General features: G+C 44.7%; 2 protein-coding genes across 3 annotated transcripts in view; one reads left to right on the forward strand and one right to left on the reverse strand.

The window, feature by feature from the left end:
- Positions 1 to 14,761, reverse strand: part of FLRT1 (fibronectin leucine rich transmembrane protein 1) — a 429,526-nt gene extending 414,765 nt beyond the window's left edge. Inside the window, exon 1 of the mRNA XM_073605382.1 lies at positions 14,529 to 14,761. The gene's annotated coding sequence lies outside the window, so the exon portion shown is untranslated. The remainder of the gene's footprint in view (positions 1 to 14,528) is intronic.
- Positions 1 to 21,512, forward strand: part of MACROD1 (mono-ADP ribosylhydrolase 1) — a 1,161,618-nt gene that overhangs the window by 912,752 nt on the left and 227,354 nt on the right. The gene's annotated exons all lie outside the window — the stretch shown is intronic.

A 21,512-nucleotide genomic window follows, 5' to 3' on the forward strand; every position in this document is an offset into this window, starting at 1 on the left:
AATACAGTGATCAATGCTGGAAATATGCACAGTCACTGTACTAATGACACTGGCTGGGAATGGGTAAACATCTAGGGCGATCAAGGGGTTAACTGTGTGCCTAGCCATTTCCTGCTTAGCAGGAACATAGAATCCACCCCCCCCCCCCCCCCCCGTCAGAACTGAGATAGGCCATGTTTACATAGCGACGCCACCACCGCGCTCAGTCGATCGCTCGGTCCCCTCACTTTTCCCATCTAGGTCACGGGCTTCCTCCAGACAATGGGTGGCGTGCCTCTGCATCTCCTCCTTCCTCGGCTTCACGGTGGCGTGGATTTGTCTGACTCTCCTCCCTCCTCAGCAGCCAGTAAAATCACTTCTCCTCTTGGCCAATCAGGCCTCAGGACTGGCTTCCTGAGCCAGGATTGCCCGGGAGGAGAAGCAGGAGGACAATAGCGAATATTAATTTGCTATTGTCACCCAACTGGGTGGGCTCGGGGCTCCTCCAGCTCTAATCATGTACTTCTAAAAAATAAAAAATAAATGAAAACCCCCACTGGAATCCATGTGTCCGGCGCCCTGCATGTAAATTAGGGGCCGGGAGCATGGATTAGGGGGTCAGCGCCGTTGCCCCCTACACAGATTAAAGTTGAACCACTTCTCCAATTTAATTGAGTGGCCGTGTGTCTTAAGTTCCCTGAAATGGAATAGTTTGTTCCCTATGGTAGAATAACCATTGGGGTATTTGTATATCATATCTCCTCTCAAGTGTCTTTTCTCCAGGGAGAATACGTTTTTGTATATATATATATATATATATATATATATATATATATATATATATATAAAAGAATAGGTTTAATGTTTGTATTCGTTCCTGGTAACTGGGGTCCTCCAGCCCCTTCATTAGCCTCCTTCCTGAGTGCTGGTGATCAGAACTGGATGGCATACTCAAGATGTGGCCGAACCAGAGTCTTGTAAAGTGGTAGAATTATAGTTTTATCCCTTAAGTAAATACCCTTTTTAATGCATGCTAATATTCTGCTTGGATTGCCTGCAGCAGCTTGCCATTGCATGCCATTGCTGATCCTGTAATCTACTAGGACCCCCAGATCTTTTTTCCATCCTGAATTCCCCCCAAGTTTCCCCCCCCATAGCGAGTAACTTGCATTTCTGTTCTTAGCCCCCAAGTGCATTACTTTACATTAAACCTCATTTGCTATGTAGCTGCTCATCCCTTTATTTTATTGATGTCTTCTTGTAAGGTTTCTATATCCTGCAGTGAAGTTATTGCCCTGCTTAGCTTTGTATCATCAGAAAACACTGAGATTGAACTATTTATACCAACCTCTATGTCATTTATAAGTAAATTAAACAGAATTGGTCCCAGGACAGAACCTTGTGGTATCCCACTTACTACTCCAGACCATTCTGGCTTCTCACTATTTATCACCACCCTTTGTAAGGGCCCCTGTAACCAGTTTTCAATACAAGTACATACCCTAAGGTCTAAGCCAACAGACCTCAATTTGCAAATTAAACATTTATGGGGTGCTGTATCAAATGCTTTTGCAAAATCCAGATAAACCACATCTAGATGGCAGCTTACTTCTTCATAGAAAGCTAGCAGATTGGTCTGGCAAGAATGATCTTTCATGAATCCATGCTGATCACTACTAATGATACTGTTTTCATATGTAAATTCTTGGATATAATCCATTATCAATAGTTGATATGCTATAGATGTTAGACTGATTGGTCTGTAGTTTCCAGGTATATATCCCTGACCCTTTTTGAATATTGGTATTACGTTGGCTTTTTGCTAACCAGCTCGTACCATTTTAATCCTTAAGCTGTCTATAAAAATCAGGAATAATGGCATGGCTATAACCAAGCTAAGTTCTTTGAGGACTCTCGGGTATAAGTCACCTGGTCCTGGTGCTTTATTTGTGTTAAAGAGGAGGTGCAGCCAAAAAAAAGAAATGTAAAAGTCAGCAGCTACAAATACTGTAGCTGCTGACTTTTAATATTAGGGCACTTACCTGTCCAGGGAGCACGCAATGTCGGCACCCCAGCCGATCTTCGGATCTCCTGGTTCCCTACTGCGCTGCACATTCTAATTGGCCCCGGCAGCAGGGGAAGGAGGAGGGGGGCCAAACTTCCGCGGCCCGTCTCCTGGAAGTGGGGAAAGGGACCTGTGACAAACGGGTCCCCGTTCGCCCCTCCCCCCTGAAAGGTGCCTAATGTGACACGGGGGGGGATATAAACAGAAGTTCCACTTTAAGTTCTTCCAGCCAGTTGGACACTGACTTCTGTTAGCCACAAGGTAATATTCTGCAATGCATTACTAATGAGACAGTCTTGATTACTATACCCCTCTTTTTCCTTAGTAAAAACTGAGGAGAAAAATGCATTTAATACAGTTGCCTTCTCCTTGTCATTTGTAACCAACCTCTCCTTTATGGAGCCTATATGCTCTGACCTTGCTTTCTTACTATTAATATATTTTGAAAATTCGCAATGTCCTCCGCAATGTGCCTCTTGTAGTCTATTATAGCTGCCCTCATTGCCCTCTTGCATTTCTGATTGCATTCCTTGTAGTGTTGGAATGCTGACAATGACCCCTTGACCTTATATTTTTTAGACCCCCTTTCACACTGAGGTTCTTTTCAGACACTTTCACGATGAAAAAAAAGTGACTGAAAAGCTCACGAAAACCTATTTCCATTAAAATCAATAAATGCTTTCACACTGGGGCGATGCGCGCTGGCAGGGCAGTGAACACCCCTCTCCATTGAACTGAATGAAAAACTCTTCAAAAGCACCTGAAAAGCTCTTCAAAAGCACTCAGTGTTTCAGGGGCGTAACTAGAAATAGCAGGGCCCCATAGCAAAATGTTGTATGGGCCCCCCCTGCAAACAGCCCCCCCCCCACAGCTGCCCTAGTGTCAATGCAGCATGACCTGTGCCACATACAGCGTGACCTGTGCCCAATGCAGCGTGACCTGTGCCCAATACAGCATGACCTGTGCCCCATACAGCGTGACCTGTGCCCAATACAGCCTGGTCTGCCTGTGCCCCATACAGCCCCACCTATGCAGAGGAAGAGGCAAGCCCCCCGGATCAGCAGAGAGCGGGATTGCCCGCTGTAATAGCTGTCATTTGAATTTCCCGTCTTCCCGGGGCTCATCGTCACATAGCCCCACCTCTTGGCCCGACGCCTTTGATGACGTCACATGTCCCGCATTGGATCGGCGTTCTGTCTATCAAAGGCACCAGGCCAAAAGGTGGAGCTATGTGACGTGAGCCCCGGGAACACTGGAAGTTCTAATGAAAGCTATTACATCGGGCAATTCAGCTCTCTGCTGATACGGACAGCTCGCCTCTTCCTTTCCTCTCTCTTCCCCTGGCTGGGAGACTGTGCCGGCGGTGCTCTTATCTTCACTGGGCCCCACTCGGCTGCGGGCCCCATAGCGCCCGCATGGGTCGCTATGGTGGTAGTTACGCCCCTGCAGTGTTTTACTGGCAGTTTAGAAGCGCCTCAGTTTGAAAGGGGCCTTATGGGTACTTTCACACTGGGGCGGGGGTTCCACATCTGTAATTAGATCTGTGTTATTTGTAATTATTAGATCTTGCAAAGCATTATTTCTAGTCAGATCACCCTTTAAAAATATGCAAAATCTCAAGGCACCTCTGAGGTAAATAATACACACCATCAATGGGAAACCTGAGCTTGGCATGACTGTCTTGATTAAATTAACTTCACATCAGAAGCCCCCCTTCACATCAGACATTCCCCATCACTTCAGCAGCATCCCCCATCATAGAATCCTCTCCTCACATCAAAAGCCCCACCCTTTCCATCATAGCCCTTCTGCCACCATACATCAACGTCCCCCTAATAAATCAGAGTCCCCCCATCACAGAGTCCCCTCTACCCATTAGAGCCCTACCTTACTTCAGCAACATAGCAGAAGACAAGAGGCAGAGAAGGTTTGGACAGAGGTGCACTCCATCCTTTCCTGAATGCTGGGGATGACCTTTCATGCCACCTTCCCCGGATCAGGGTCATCCTGGACACCGTGTATCCTGGTCCTAGAGCTTTATTGGTTGTTATGGTGTTGGTGACTGGCCTGCATTATGGCACCAGGACAAACTCTGCCTCATTTTCGCGGCACCCTGGTTGAGAATTGCTGCTGTAAATATGCACTTGAAATTAATACAGAAATGAATAAATTTGATGGTACCCTTGTGTATATCTTTATGTCTTTAGTAAATCATTAGTTTAAAAAGGAGCTCCAGTCTCCCCATAAACATTAAGAGCCAGCAGCTGCAAATACTGTAGCTGCTGACTTTTATTATAAGGACACTTACCTGTCCAGGGATCCAGCAATGTCTGCACCCGAGCCGATTCTTCAATCGGCTTCTGGTGCAGGTGCCAGTATCCTAGGTAAGGGAAAGCAGTTTCCTACTGTGCATGTGCGAGCTGTGCTGCGCTTTGTGAATGTTCCCACAGTCTTCTGGGATCTGCGTGTGTCCCAGAAGGCTGCAGGAGGAAGGAAGAGGGGGCCGGACACCCTCACAGATCACCAAGGCGATCTGACCCGGAAGTGGGAGCGGGTACCTGTGAAAAATAGATACCCGCTCCCCCCTCCTCCCCAAAAAGTGCCAAATGTGGCAGTGTAGGGGGGAGGATGCAAACAAGCGGAACTTCCCCTTTTGGGTGAAGTTCTGCTTTAAACAAAGAAAATATAAAGAGATTAATTATTGCTTATTGTACAAAGATATTCTAAAATGGCCCGAACAGATGTGTTGGTACCTGTAGAAAAAGAGTATGAATTAGTGGATCATAGAGATGTTTTAAACTAACTGTATGGTATAATTAGTATCACAAGTTTTTAATCCTGTAATCAGTCATTCAGTCTATTTATAAAAAAAGCAGTCACTCTGCTGTTTGGTATAATTGTGTGTACAACACTGAACATGGAACAGAAAAAGCAAAGGAATGAGTTATCTGAGGAGATTAGAAAAAAATTATAGACCAATGCTAAAATGTCATTAGTAAAAGCTATTAGACTATCTCTATGTAGTTTGATGTTCCTGTGACTACAGTAGTAGATATTATTAAGAGGTTGAAGGTGCATAGGAATGTCGTCAACTTCCCTGAACATGGCCACAAGAGGATAATCAACCGCAGACTGAATGGTAAAATAGTGCAAATGGTAGACAAAGAGCCAAGGAGAACTTCCACAGAGATACAAGCTTAACTCCATAGTCAAGGTTCATCAGTGTCCAATCGCACCATCCGTCACTTTTCTGAGCGACAGTGGGCTCAACAGAAGACCCAAGAGACATCCACTTTTAAATGGAAAACAGATGAGTGAAAACTGGAGCTTTTTGGCACGTCATATCAGCTCTATGTTCACAGATGAAAATCCTAGCTTTTAAAAAATACCATACCTAATGTGCAACATGGAGGAGGCTTGGTTAGATTTTGGATTTGCTTTGCTGCATATGGTACAGGATTCCTTGAACTTGTGCAGGGCACAATGAAATCTCAAGACTTTCAAAAAATTCTGGAGTGAAACATAATATCCTGCTTCAGAAAGCTCCTCTCAGTTGCAGGGCATGGGTCCTCCAACAGGATAATGACCCAAAACTCACAGATAGAAGACCCCAAGAATAGATAGTAACAAAATATTGAACTATTCTGAAGTGGCCTTTTATGAGCCCAGATCTAATTTCTACTGAACATCAATCGAAAGACGGAGAAAGAACCCTTCAAACCTGAGAGAACTGGAGTGGCCAAACTACGTATTGGCAGATGCAGAAGTATGACTAATGCCCCGTACACACGATCGGAAATGCCGCCAGCAAAAGACAGATGTGAGCTTTTGGTTGGAAAAATGCGACCGTGTGTATGCTTCATCGGACTTTTGCTGGCGGAATTCCAGCCAGCAAAAGATTGAGAGCAGATTATTTTTCGGTCGGAAAAAGTTCCTATCCGAAAATGCGTTCGTCTGTATGCAATTCAGACACGCAAAAAATTACGCATGCTCAGAAACAATTTGACGCATGCTAGGAAGCATTGAACTTCATTATCTCGGCTCGTTGTAGTGTTGTACGTTCTTGACGGTAGAAAGTTCAGAGAACTTTTGTGTGACCGTATGTATGCAAGGCAGGCTTGAGCAGAATCCCGTCGGAAAAGCCATCATATCTTTTTCCGACCAAAATCACGATCGTTTGTATGCTACATGAGAGCTATAGCAATCTGAATTTGTTTGCAGTGATTGCCTCTTAGACCCCTTTCACACTGAGGCGCATTTCAGGCGATTTCACGCTAAAAAAAGTGCCTGAAAAGCTCACGAAAACCTATTTCCATTAAAATCAATGAATGCTTTCACACTGGGGCAGTGCACTGGCAGGGTGGTGAAAAAACGCCCCTCGAAATTGAAATGAATGGAAAGCTCTTCAAAAGCTCCTGAAAAACTCTTCAAAAGCGCTCAGTGTTTTACTGGCAGTTTAGAAGCGCCTCAGTGTGAAAGGGGCCTAAAGGATGCACAACAAAATGTTAGGTTAAGGCCCCTTTCACACTGGGGCGGTTTGCAGGCGCTATTGCGTTAATAATAGCGCCTGCAAACCGACCCGAAACAGCCGCTGCTGTCTCTCCAGTGTGAAAGCCCCCAGTGCTTTCACACTGGAGCGGTGCGCTAGGAGGACAGGAAAAAAAGTCCTGCTAGCAACATCTTCGGAGTGGTAAAGAAGGAGCGGTATATAGCGCTCCTTCACCGCTCCTGCCCATTGAAATCAATGGGCTAGAGCGGCTATACCGCCGGCAAAGCGCCTCTGCAGAGGCGCTTTGCGGTGGTTTTTAACCCTTTCTCAGCCGCTAGTAAAACCACCCCGCTAGTGGCCGAATACTTACGGTAAAGCGCCGCTAACAATAGCCGCTGCCGCCCCAGTGTGAAAGGGGCCTAAGGGACCCATAATTTTTGTTCATATTATTTTCACTTTCTTTATTATTTTAAATATTCTGCTGAATCAAAAATCAAAAGCAATTAATGGTACAGTGCAATGACTATGGAAATGATAGAGTATGAATCTGTATCTTAGATGTCGGTACCACTGTTATGATCTCTCATGAAAAATGCAGCAATCCATTTTATACAGTACAATAAGCCCGGGTTCACATGTATGCGACTCTGCTTGCCGCGGTTTGGGCAGGCACAGCAGCCTATTCATTTGAATGGGCTGCTGTACTTACTTTTTCTGCAGGGAAGAGATCCCTGCACCTTTTTTGAAATGTGGCTGCACAGAAATCATATAGTGCTTTTGCACTGTGCGATTTCCATGTGTAGGAAACTAGACTGCATTTACAGTGCATTTGCATTGGCGGCAACCAGGTGAGGAGTACAAAGACAAGTGTGTCTTGCCTACAGTCAAGCAGGGTGGTGGGAGTGTCATGGTCTGGGGCTGCATGAGTGCTGCCGACACTTCATTGAGGGAACCATGAATGCCAACATGTACTGTGACATACTGAAGCAGAGCATGATCCCCCTCCCTTCGGAGACTGGGCCGCAGGGCAGTATTCCAACATTATAATGACCCCAAACACACCTCCAAGATGACCACTGCCTTGCTAAAGAAGCTGAAGGTAAAGGTGATGGACTGGCCAAGCATGTCTCCAGACCTAAACCCTACTGAGTATCTGTGAGGCATCCTCAGATCGAAGGTGGAGGAGCGCAAGGTCTCTAACATCCACCAGCTCCATGATGTCATCATGGAGGAGTGGAAGAGGACTCCAGTGGCAACCTGTGAAGCTCTGGTGAACTCCATGTCCAAAGGGGTTAAGGCAGTGCTGGAAAATAATGATGGCCACACAAAATATTGACACTTTGGGCCCAATTTGGACATTTTCACTTAGGGGTGTACTCACTTTTTGTTGCCAGCGGTTTAGATATTAATGGCTGTGTGTTGAGTTATTTTGAGGGGACAGCAGATTTACACTGTTATACAAGCTGTACATTCACTACTTTACATTGTAGCAAAGTGTCAGTTCTTCAGTGTTGTCACATGAAAAGATATAATAAAATATTTAGAAAAATGTGAGGGGTGTACTCATTTTTGTGAGATACTGTACATTGTACATTCACATCAGTCCCTGCCCTCAAGGAGTTTAGGGCGAATTTAGACAGGATCCAATTACCATTCTAGCATGTCTTTGGAGTGTGGGAGAAAACCGGAGTACCCGGAGGAAACCTACACAGGCACAGTGTGAACATGCTGGCTCCAGGCAGGTAGTGTTGTGGTTGGGATTCGAACCAGCGACCCTTTTCCTGCTAGGCACTAACCACTACACCACTGTGTCTTAAAAAGGTTGTAACCCCTTACATATACCCAGTGAAGTGACTGGCCTCAGGTGATACACAGAGAAGAAAAAAATGCTCCTACATAAGTTGTACCTGTTTCTCTGAGTCTTCTCTACATTTGTTCAAAGTGCTGAATATTTAAAGCTTGCCTGAGAGTTCAAAAAAAGGGGGTAGAGAGCTGAAGTTACACTCTACAGAGCTCAGTAAGGAGAGCTCTGACAGCTGATTGGAGAGAAGCAACATACCCCCCTGACACACTGAAACAAAATCAAAGTAAACCAGCATTTCCAAGAAACAATTGAAACCAATCAATGAGCTACCAAAGCTATCCAGCAAACACTGCAGATATGCAAAAAGATAGGGACAACACATACAACTTTTCACAAGCCGCTGGATGTGTACTTCCCAACACACCTATTAATTTACTTTGCACTTTATCTCTCTGCTTACTGTATCACCAGTCTTATTGCCATTTCTACATCATTCACCTTCTTAAAAATAGTATATTTTATTTCTCTCTTTTTGTATGCAACAAGAAGCCTACAGTGGATGTGTTTAGGAATAGCCCCTCCTGTATCTCAGACAGAGGTTCTCGGATCATCGCTGAAACAGATGGGGGTTCTGTAATACAGAAATACCTGTAGTCCATAGAATTGAATGTTCAACTCCATGAGCAGAGCTTGTATGTTTGTTGTGATCAATACCCAATTATCAGTATTTCTGTCCCCCACAAACTCTCCCCACCATGTTACTTTCTTCTATCTCACTCACTACTTCAGCAGAACATTCTCAAATAGAAAATATAATAAAAAGAATAATAAGCAATGACACAAAAACCTACATGACGGTCATCAAGAATGATGTTTGTTTTTGTTGAATATACATGTTGGAATGTAGATACATTCAATGAATACAAAATAATTGGCATATTATTGTTTTACAATGATTTTATACAGTACATTCTTTATAATAAACAGATTCAATAAACATTAAACCAATATCAGTGAGAATTTTCAGCTATTTAAATACATAATTGATTGTTTGGAAAACATTGTACACTATTTGGGCTACAGGTAATGAAAGTGCTGGAGATTGAGTGACCAGGGGCTACCCAGTATACACTGAGGTTGATTTACTAAATGCAAATAGACTGTGCACTTTGCAAAGAGCTTAGTAAATGAGCAGAAGCCCTGCTGACTTGCATTATTCAATCATGTGCAAGCAAACATTTTTTATTTTTTTTTAATTTTCCTTGCACATGATTGGGAACTCTTTGCAAAGTGAAGCTTTACCTCATTTACTAAACTCTGGAGCAACTGCGCTTTGCAAAGTGCACAGTCTATTTGCCTTTAGTAAATCAATCCCAATGCATACTGGGTAGCCCCTGGTCACTCAATCTCAAATACTTTAGTTACCTGTAGCCCAAATAGTGTGTAATGTTTTTCAAACAATCCATCATGTAAATAGCTGAACATTCTTAGAGCCGGTTCACACTAGAAGCAGCACGACTTGCAGGTCGCCTCACCGAGGCGACCTGCACACGACTGCCACGGCGACTTGCAAAACGACTTCTGTATAGAAGTCTATGCAAGTCGCCCCCAAAGTAGTACAGGAACCTTTTTTCTAGGTCGGAGCGACTTGCGTCGCTCCGATTAGAATGGTTCCATTGTACAGAACGGGAGGCGACTTGTCAGGCGGCTAGGTCGCCTGACAAGTCGCCTCCGTGTGAACCGGCTCTTACTGATATTGGTTTAATGTTTATTATAAAGAATTTACTGTACAAAAAAAGGTGCACAGTCTATTTGCCTTCATGTATGTACTTTGACACACAGGCAACATAAAAAAAGCTGCTTTTAGCCCTGGTTCACACCATTGTGGCTTTGAAATCGCGCTACTTCAGCGTGATTTCAAAGCCACGCATCAGTGTGATTTGCACTGCCGATTTCATTGCGGCTTGTGACCTATTTTAACAAAAGTCTATGCAAGTCGCAATGAAATCGGCAAAAAGTAGTGCAGGAACCTTGAGTCGCAGCGGTATGAGTGGTCCCATTGCCGGCAATGGCTGCGAATTGTCATGAGATTTGGAATTGTCAAATCGCATGACCAGTTGCACCGATGTGAACGAGGGCTTAGGATACATGCACCTGGCCATAAAAACGCAATTCGAAAGGGTTGGATTTACAAAAAGCAAATAGACTGTGCACTCTGCAAGTACAGTTGCTCCAAAGCTTATGGTAAAGCTTCACTTTGCAAAGAACACCCAATCACGTGCAAGGAAAAAAAACAAACAAAAAAAAACCCAGCATTTTTGCTTGGATATGATTGGATGATTGAAGTCAGCAGAGCTTCTGCTCATTTACTAAGCTCTGGAGCAACTGCACTTTGCAAGGCACACAGTCTATTTGCCTTAAGTAAATCAACCCCAAAGTGTTTTCTTTAATAGATCTGAATGCAGGTATATTTTTCTCAATGGGGACATGCACAAAGGTATGTAAACATGAGTTGCATTCAGATGCGCAACCAAAAATCTCTGTTTTATGTGCATAAGTGTGTAGATACATGTATACCCATATACACAGATGTCAAAAGCGCATTCTGGGAATGAAAACAGAGCAGGAGGATAGAGAACGCATCTAAACACAAGCATATTACTGATCATTTATGCAGGAACTTTTCTACCAGAAAAACCATAATTATATGATCAGTAAACTTCCTATGGCCGTGTGCATGTAGCCTAAAAGGTTTTTTTTTTTTTTTATGCCTCTGAACGCAAATCTATTCAATGCATCCATGCTCATTGTGGCATTTAAGTTTGTATTTTAGAAAACCGTTTAGGGGTATAAAAAAAGAAAATGCCCCAAATCTGCATTCAGAAAGATTACTGCACATACATTCCATGGACCAGAATAAATACATATTCTAGCCAATCCAATGAGTTTACACATATACCTTTCTAAATGCCATACGCCTGTAAAACTGCATAAACACTCATAATTAAGCCCCAAAATTAGCATTTTTTTTACACTGAATTTTCCTGCCAGAAAGATCCAACGTAGATAGGCGTATTTTTAGAATCCCATAAAGTCATTTTTTGTTTAATGAGCAACAGTTTTCCTTGATATTTTTAAATACATAATAAGAAAATAAATAGATATTGGGTTGCTAAAGTAGTCAGAATTATTATTATTATTTTTTTTTTTTTACTATATTGTGACAACCACCGCCATTAACCTAGCAATTGCGAGATACAGCTAGCAATATGGCAAATCTATTGATATTTATATCATTAACTGTTATGACAGATGTGACATACTTTGCTGAAAATATAGAAAGTCACTCAGTGTCAGTGTACCATGTGTGAGAACATCGTGTGAGCCAAACTTCAGGTCATTAACACCATGTTAGTGTGTGTCAGATCCCAGCATTCACAGCCTGCTGCCAATACATATGGTGTCGTTTTTAATGAGCTTTTTATTATTTTATAGCAGGATGACATGTAGAGGAGCAGGTGAGATGGAAGATGATGTCATACAAGGTTTCCTGTTATGTCATCAATATTCCCAACATAACAATCAGATCTATGCAGGTAGAGTGTGCACCATGTCAGGATCATCTACTATGCTGAGTACAAGGCTGGGCATGGAGGATGACAGGTGTATAGTGATTGCAGTACACTGACCCAGGTGAGACATTAGTCAAGTCACATTTTAGGCTGGCTTCTGGATTATACAGACACAGCAATCTGTCACCTCCCTGGCACCAGTGATGGCACTACATATGCCTGCATCCCAGGGGACACATACACCTTCATACATGGGCACACATATACACCCTCTATACAGGGGCACCATACAGGGGCACCATACCTGCACCTATGGGCACACACATGCATCCATGGGCACATACAGTCCCTGCATCCATGGGCACATACACCTCCATTCCTGAGCAAACATATACACCTCCATCCATGGGCACACATATACACCTCCATCCCTGAGCACACATATACACCTCCATCCATGGGCACACATATACACCTCCATCCCTGGGCACACATATACACCTCCATTCCTGGGCACACACATACACCTCCATCCCTGAGCACACATATACATCTCCATCACTGGACACACACATACATCTCCATCCATGGGCAGACATACACCTCCATCCCTGGGCACACATATACACCTCCATTCCTGAGCACACACATACACCTCCATCCCTGAGCACACATATACACCTCCATCACTGGACACACACATACATCCATGGGCAGACATACACCTCCATCCATGGGCACACATATACACCTCCATCCCTGGGCACACATATACACCTCCATCCCAGGGCACACATATACACCTCCATCCCTGGGCACACACATACACCTCCATCCCAGGGTACACATATACACCTCAATCCCTGGGCACACATACACCTCCATCCATGGGCACACATATACACCTCCATCCCTGGGCACACATATACACCTCCGTCCCAGGGCACACATATACACTTCAGTCCCTGGGCACACATACACCTCCATCCCTGGGCACACATATACACCTCCATCCCTGGGCACACATATACACCTCCATCCCTGGGCACACATATACACCTCCATCCCTGGGCACACGTATACACCTCCATCCCTGGGCACACGTATACACCTCCATCCCTGGGCACACATATACACCTCAATCCCTGGGCAGACATATGCCTCCATCCCTGGGCACACATATATAATACACCTCCATTCCCTGGGCACACATATACATCTCCATCCCAGGGCACACATATACAACTCCATCCCTGGGCAGACATATACACCTCCATCCCAGGGCACACATATACACCTCAATCCCTGGGCAGACATACGCCTCCATCCCTGGGCACACATATATAATACACCTCCATTCCCTGGGCACACATATACATCTCCACCCCAGGGCACACATATACAACTCCATCCCTGGGCACACATATACATCTCCATCCCAGGGCACACATATACAACTCCATCCCTGGGCACACATATACACCTCCATCCCAGGGCACACATATACACCTCAATCCCCGGGCAGACATACACCTACATCCATGGGCATACATACACCTCCATCCATGGGCATACATATACACCTCCATCCCTGGGCACACATATACACCTCCATCCCTGGGCACACATACACCTCCACCCCTTGGCACACATATACAGCTCAATCCCTGAGCACACATACACCTCCATCCATGGGCACACATATACACCTCAATCCCTGAGCACACATACACCTCCATCCATGGGCACACATATACACCTCAATCCATGGGCACACACATACACCTCCATCCCTGGGCACACATACACCTCCATCCCTGGGCACACATATACACCTCCATCCATGGGCACACATATATAATACACCTTAATTCATGGGCACACACATACACCTCCATCCCTGGGCACACATATACACGTCCATCCCTGGGCACACACATACACCTCCATCCATGGGCACACATATATAATACACCTTAATTCATGGGCACACACATACACCTCCATCCCTGGGCACACATATACACCTCCATCCCTGGGCACACATAAACCTACATCCATGGGCACACATATATAATACACCTTAATCCATGGGCACACACATACACCTCCATCCCTGGGCACACATATACACCTCCATCCCTGGGCACACATACACCTCCATCCATGGGCACACATATACACCTCCATTCCTGGGCACACACATATACACCTCAATCCCTGGGCACACATATACACCTCCATTCATGGGCACACATATATAATACACCTCCATCCCTGGGCACACACACATACACCTCCATCCCTGGGCACACACATATACACCTCCATCCATGGGCACACACATATACACCTCAATCCCTGGGCACACATATACACCTCCATCCATGGGCACACATATATAATACACCTCCATCCCTGGGCACACACATATACACCTCCATCCCTGGGCACACACACATACACCTCCATCCCTGGGCACACAAGCACGCATTGGCACACAATGTGCCCATGTACACTGTTGCACAGGCGCTGATAAGACGGTCTCTGCATAGAATAGATGAAGCCGGCTCCATCCCCCGACCCCCCTAGATGCGGGCACCCCCCGACCCACCTTACCTGCGATCCGCAGCCAGCCGGTCCTATGGGTAAAGTTCACAGCTATTCCAGACACAGGAGCCGGGACGGGCGATGACTGCCAGGCGCTGATCACCCCAAATCTGGACCAGCAGCCCCCCCTCTCCAATGGCTTTCTGTGTTTGGGGGGTGCCGATGCTGGAAGAGATGCTGATGGAGGTGAGGGACAGCGAGCGATCACCGTGCTACTGCCGCTGGAGGAGAGGAGGGACCTGCAGGAGGAGGAGGAGGAGGAGGAGGGATGGAGAGATGGAGTGTGCAGGAGGAGGGAAGAGGAGTGCAGAGCATGGAGAGGTCCAGGGGATGGGGAACAGTAACTGTCACCTCTATGTGCCTGTTAAATCCTCATTAATACCTAGTACCAGCTCTTCTGGTTATGTCATACCGGCAGGCTGGGAAGAAATGAAGGTGCAATGTGAAGATGAATAGGCTGGGAAGGTGACAGCACAGTCCCAGCCATGACACCTGTTGTGTTCTGACACATCTGACACACTTTGTGTTACATTGTGTAGCTGCACTGCTTTCTTCATTATCAATGGAGCATACATTATAATATACTGCTCTCCTAAGTGATGGTTATGGAAGAAGCAGATGGTAATGACAGAGCACAAGGCAGGTATAGGGAAGGCAAGTGACGAGAGATCTGACCATCCTGATCCAATCACAGAACCGCATTTCTTCACCCTTTACCCAAAGGAAACCTTATACTAATACTAAGGTCTCAGGAAAACCTTCCTAAAATGATTCCTTTGGGGGTCATTGGGAAGAATGCCCCTTACAGTGGCACTTGGTGGGATGTTTGCCCACTTAGGGGCTCATTCAGACATGTGGCAGCCCTTGTCATCCCTCTGAAAAGTGATCTGCAGGCAATTATCTTTCAGAGGGTGGTTGACAGGTTGCTGGCAGACTTTAGGGGGCATTTACTAAAACTTGTGACACAGAATCTGATGCAGCTCTGCACAGTAACCAATCAGCTTTTAGGTTTTATTGTCAAAGCTTACCCGCTTGCTGACTGCCCACCATCATAAGTGTGCAGTTGTTTGCAGTCTATTGCATTAGGGTGTGCACCCCAAAGATCAAACACACAAGCCTTTCTCTGCAGCCTCAGCTGCACTGGACAGTGAATGAATGGGAAGTGCTCTGGGCTGAGCGGCTTCCTGTTCATTCACAAACTGAAGCATAATAAACACAGTTTTCTATGCTTCCATTATGAATGAACACAGTGAGTGAGAGTGTTCACTGTGTTCATTTAGAAAAGGAAGGGGCCAGCAAATGACATTGACTAGCCCTTTCCCCTCTGCTCTTCATCCTGAAACATCCTCCGCAGCAGTCGAGGGGAGAGGAGGGAAGAGGAGGGAAGCCGGGTGGGGGAGTCAACACAGGGTAAGCCAAGGCAGTAGGGGGAGTAGGCACCACACAGAGTGACTTGGGTGTGCCCAGGCACACCTGGCACACCCCCTGCGCATGCCTATGCCCACCATACATATTCTGCAGCAGGGCGACCACTCTGCTACCTAATACGTGATCTGGCACTTACAGGTGCTGCGCCTGTGCTATGACTTGCCAATAGATATCTGCCAGCACCCGATGATCGTTGGGCAGAGACACAGAACAGGGCTCTGCCTACTGTATGTAAACAAGGCAGAGTTCCATTCTGACAGGGGGGAAGTGGTGGATTTTGTGTCCCTGCAAAGCAGAGAATAAAGGCCTCACTTTCCTTAGTAAAAGCACCACACATAGTAAACACAAACACTGGTTAGGCACACAGTTAACCCATTGATTTCCCTGGATGTTTCACCTCTTCCCAGCCAGTATCATTATTACAGTGACAGTGCATATTTTTAGTACTGATCACTGTATTAGTGTCAATGGTTCCCACAAAGTGTCAGATTGTCTGCCGCAATATCGCAGTCCCGATATAAGTCGCTGATCATTGTCATTACTGGTATATAAAGGAAATTCCAGTATATATACAGTACCATAGTTTGTAGATGCTATAACTTTTGCGCTAACCAATCAATATACGCTTATCGGGATTTTTTTACCAAAAATAAGTAGCAAAATACATATTGGCCTAAATTTAAGAATAAATTTGATTTTTTTCATTTTTTATTTATTGGATATGTTTTATAGCAGAAAGTAAAAAATATATATATTTTTTTTCCAAAATTGTCAGTCTTTTTTTTTATAGCAAAAAATAAAAACAGAGAGAGGTGGCCAAATACCACAAGAAGAAAGCTTTATTTATGGGGGGAAAAAAATGACATAAATTTCATTTGAGTACTGTGTTGCATGACTGCGCAATTGTCAGTTAAAGTAACGCACCAGGCTCAGCCTCTCAGTGAGCTGCTGGGAGATTGAGCCAGGCCCTCCCACCCCCTCCACAGCTCCGTGCTCCAGTGAGTGCTGGTGGGGCAGAGCAGAAAGCCGGAGACTGGCATTCACGTCTCTAGAGTGGAGGGGAGAACTGAGCGATCAGCAGTGTTTGATTGCTTAGTTCTCAGTGCAGAGGTGGTGGAGGACAGATAGAGCATCAAATTGATGCTGCATCCACCTAGGTGAGTATACTTTTTATTTAGGGGGGGTCCATACTTCTGTTTTATTTTAACAAGCTGAAGTTAGAAGCTGATTGGTTACTATACACCAGTTTCTGTGTGCACCAGTTTTAGTAAATCTCCCCCAAAAGGTCACCTCCTCACCACCTATTTTAACCCTTAAAATGATGAACCACTGTGCCACAACCACAGGCTTTGCACACAATTGCAGGGCAGTTGCACCATGGCCTCATTAACTTGAATGGGTCACATTCACCGGTGGTTCTGCCCACAAATATGACAGAGACTTTAATTTTTGGCCACAAAGGTAAGCAATCCAGCGGTGGCATGTGTACGATCTTAAGCGGCTGCATGTCCTTGTCAGTATTCTAGGTCAGTGTTTGGGGCAGTAAAACCACAGCTCAAACGCCTGCTTTGTATGAGCCATTTTATTGGTGGTTATTGGGAAGAAAGCCTCCTTACATTGGTGGCAGGGGTAAAAAGTCCCTTAAATGGGCAGCCAGTCAGGGGAAAGAATGTCTCACTTATATTGGTGGTTTGTGGGAAGAATGCAGGTTCACATTAGTGGTCAGTAGAAAAAATGCTCCTTACATTGATGGCAGGTGGGAAGAATGTCCCTTACAGTGGTGGTCAGGGAGAAGAATGCCTCCCCTCACACTGGTGGTCAGTAGAATGTCCCCTTACATTGGTGGTAAATGAAATAAATAGCCCCCTTATATTTGTGATCAGTGGGGAAAATGTCCCCTTACATTGGTGGTCAGTAGAAAGAATGCTGCCTTATATGGCTAGTGGTCAGTAGGAAGAATGTCCCCTTACATTGGTGGTGAGTAGAATAAATTGCCCCCTTATATTGGTGGTCAGTAGGAAGAATGTCCCTTTACATTGGTGGTCAGTTGAAAGAATGCCCCCTAGAATTGATGGACAGTGGGAAGAATGCCCTCATTTCAATGGTTTTCAGTAGAAAGCATGTTATATTGGCAGTCAGAAGGAAGAATATCCTAACATTGGTGGTCAGTTGAAAAATCATCCTTTATGTTGGTGGTCAGTGAGAAGACAGCTAGAAAGATCATTGTTGTCATGCTGAAGGCTCTGTTAGTTGCACTGGACCATGGAGGTACTATCAATTGGGAAGTCAATCAGCCACAGTTTAGGAAACTCCTAGCAACCTCTGGAAGAAGACTTTCCTCAAGACTTGGTTGTATTGGGTGACAATTGTCTGGTGTATTTTAAGATGAAAGCAACATTTTCATCCCTGATATATTATGGCATAGATTGTTTGGGGTGAATGTATATAGAGACAAAAAGTAATATCTATATTAGTAGGTTGAGTTTATTGCAATCATTTAGGTAAGTTTTTCTCAAATGCCGGGCAGCAAGATGTGCTAAGTAGTAGCAGCTTTTCCCAACTAGGGTTCCTACAGGTGTTGCTAGGGCTTCCCTGAACGATTAACAGCTTCTGATTCATGGCTAATTAACCACTGGCACTATTTTATTAGCTACTGTAACTGTAAGGGGTCATTCTTCTTACTATCAATGTAAGGAGTAATCTTCCCACTGACCACCAATTTAAGGGACGTTCTCTAACCACTTGACGTCTGGGCCAATTCTAACATTTCTCCCAAAAATTACAATATATGTTTCCTGAAAGCAAAGTCCCTAGAGAATAAAATGGTGGGGTTTGCAATTTTTTTATGTCACATGATACTGTATTTGCGCAGTGGTTTATCAAACACAAATTTAGGTAAATATAAAAGATGATGTTATAATAAATAGTTTCATAGTCATAGTTTCATAGTAGGTAAGGTTGAATAAAGACAATAGTCTATCCAGTTCAACCTGTGTAGGTGCACATCTGTCAGTGTTTATAATTATTTCCCAAATCCCTGTATGTTGTGTTCTTTAATATGCACATCCAAGAGTCTCTCTTGGATGTCAATACTCCCCGCAGCCACCACCAATTGTGGAATAAGTTCTACATCCTTATTGCCCTGACAGTGAAAAACCCCTCCGCAGTTTAAGGTTAAACCACTTCTCCTCCAATCTCATTGTGTGGCTCTGTTTCCTCCTACACTCCTTGAGACTGAATAGTTTTTTCCTGTGCTGGGATCGCCATTGAGGTATTTGTAAATCGCTATCATATTCCTCTAAAGCGTCGTTTTTCCAGCGAGAATAAATTTAGTGTTTGCAGTCGTTCCTTGTAATTGAGGTCCTCCAGTCCCCTTATTAGTTTTGTTGTCCTTCTTTAGAAGTTCCAGCACATCCCTTCTGAGGACTGGTGACCAGAACTGGACGGAATACTCCAGATATGGTCTAACCAGAGGTCTATAAAGTGGTAGGATTATTGTTATATCTCTGGAGTATATTTCTTTTTTTATGCATGCTAATATTCTGTCGGCTTTGGTAGCTGCAACTTGACATTGCACGCTATTGCTCAATGTGTCATCTCTCAAATTGATACCTAACATGTCACACTTTAAAATTGCGCACACCCATGGAATGGCGACGTGGCATGGTTGTTGCTGCCAGGCAAGCTGGTCTGTGTATTTCAAAAACTTTTGATCTACTGGGATTTTCACGCACAACCATCTCTTGGATTTACAGAGAATGGTCCGAAAAAGAGAAAATATCCAGTGAGCGGCATTTGTGTGGCCGAAAATGCCTTGTTGATGTCAGAGGAGAATGGGCAGACTGGTTCGAGATGATACAAAGGCAAGGGTAACTCAAATTACCTCTCATTACAACCAAGGTATGCAGAATATCATCTCTGAACGCACAATACTGCAAAACTTGAAGCAGATGGGCTGCAGCAGCAGAAGACCACACCAGGTGCCACTCCTGTCAGCTACGAACAGGAAATTGAGGCTACAATGTGCATAGGCTCACCAAAATTGGAAAAACATTGGCTGGTCTGATGAGTCTTGATTTCAGCTGTGACATTCAGATGGTAGGGTCAGAATTTGGCATAAAGATCATGAAAGCATGAATCCATCCTGCCTTGTATCAGCGGTTCAGGCTGGTGGTGTAATGGTGTGGGGGATATTTTCTTGACACACTTTGGGCCCCTTAGTACCAATTGAGCATCGTTTAAAGAGGAAGTAAACCCTGATGGGTTTTACTTCCTTTTTTGTTCCCTGCAAAGTAAAAGCATAATATGCTAGTATGCATTGCATACTAGCACATTATGTGACACTTACCTGCAAACAAAGCCCGCGCTGTTCCCGCTGGGGGCTGTATCCATGTTCGCCCCTCTTCCTTCCGGGTCCGTGGACTCCGGCTCTGTGACTGGTCGGAGTTGCGTGACGTCACTCCTGCGAATGCGCACGGTAGCCACCAGACACGGCACTCGCTAATGAGCCGATGACATAATCGGCGCAGTACAAAGTAAATACCTTATTATAGGCTTACCTATAGGTACAATTTGAAAATGGAGGTTTACAACCTCTTTAAGTGCCACGACCTACCTGAGTTTTGTTTCTGACCATGTCCATCCCTTTATGACTACTGATGGCTACTTCCAGCAGGATAATGCACCATGTCACAAAGCTCAAATCATCTCAAACTGGTTCCTTGAACATGACAATAAGTTCACTGTACTCCAATGGCCTCCACGGTCACCAGATCTCAATCCAATAGAGCACCTTTGGGATGTAGTGAAATGAGAGATTTTCATCATGGATGTGCAGCTGACAAATCTGCAGGAACTGTGTGATGCTATCATGTCAATGTAGCGGTCTCCCCAACTTCCAAGGGCCTGATGGTGACCCTCAGAGCCAGGGAGAACTGACAATTCTCCTCAGGGTGCAGGTTACTAGGCATAGTGGGTGTGGTGCAAGGTGAAAAGATTGGGCGCCAGTCACTTTTTGTTAAAATGAAAAAAGAGAGAGAGAGAGTTTTATTTCTCTTAATAGGAACGTTGGGGAGAGAGGGTTTAGGGCACAGGACACGCTTAGGCAAATGCAATAGCAATTAAAGCAAACTCCGGAGACAAAAATAGAACTAGGCATACAGCAATACAGAACGAGGGCCTTTCAGCTGAATGCAGCAATCTGTATCTTGAAGCAACCGCTGTCAACTATGGCAACAAATTCTCTCACAGTATTCCACTGTAGATCTTCCAGCTTAACTCATAGTATTCCACTGTAGATCCTTAAGCTCAGCTAGCTGTCTCTGTCACTAGACTTCTTGGACTCTAAAGCTGCGTACACATGGGCGGACTTTTTGACAGGACTGGTCCGACTGACTTTTCAATGGACTTTCAATGGACTTTCGGCGGACTTCCGACTATCTTTTGAACGAACGGACTTGCCTACACAAGATCACACCAAAGTCCGACGGATTTGTACGTAATGATGTACGACTGGACTAAAATAAGGAAGTTGATAGCCAGTAGCCAATAGCTGCCCTAGTGTCA

Source organism: Aquarana catesbeiana, linkage group LG11 (genome assembly GCF_042186555.1).
Source record: "Aquarana catesbeiana isolate 2022-GZ linkage group LG11, ASM4218655v1, whole genome shotgun sequence".
NCBI classification, from domain to species: Eukaryota; Metazoa; Chordata; class Amphibia; order Anura; family Ranidae; genus Aquarana; species Aquarana catesbeiana.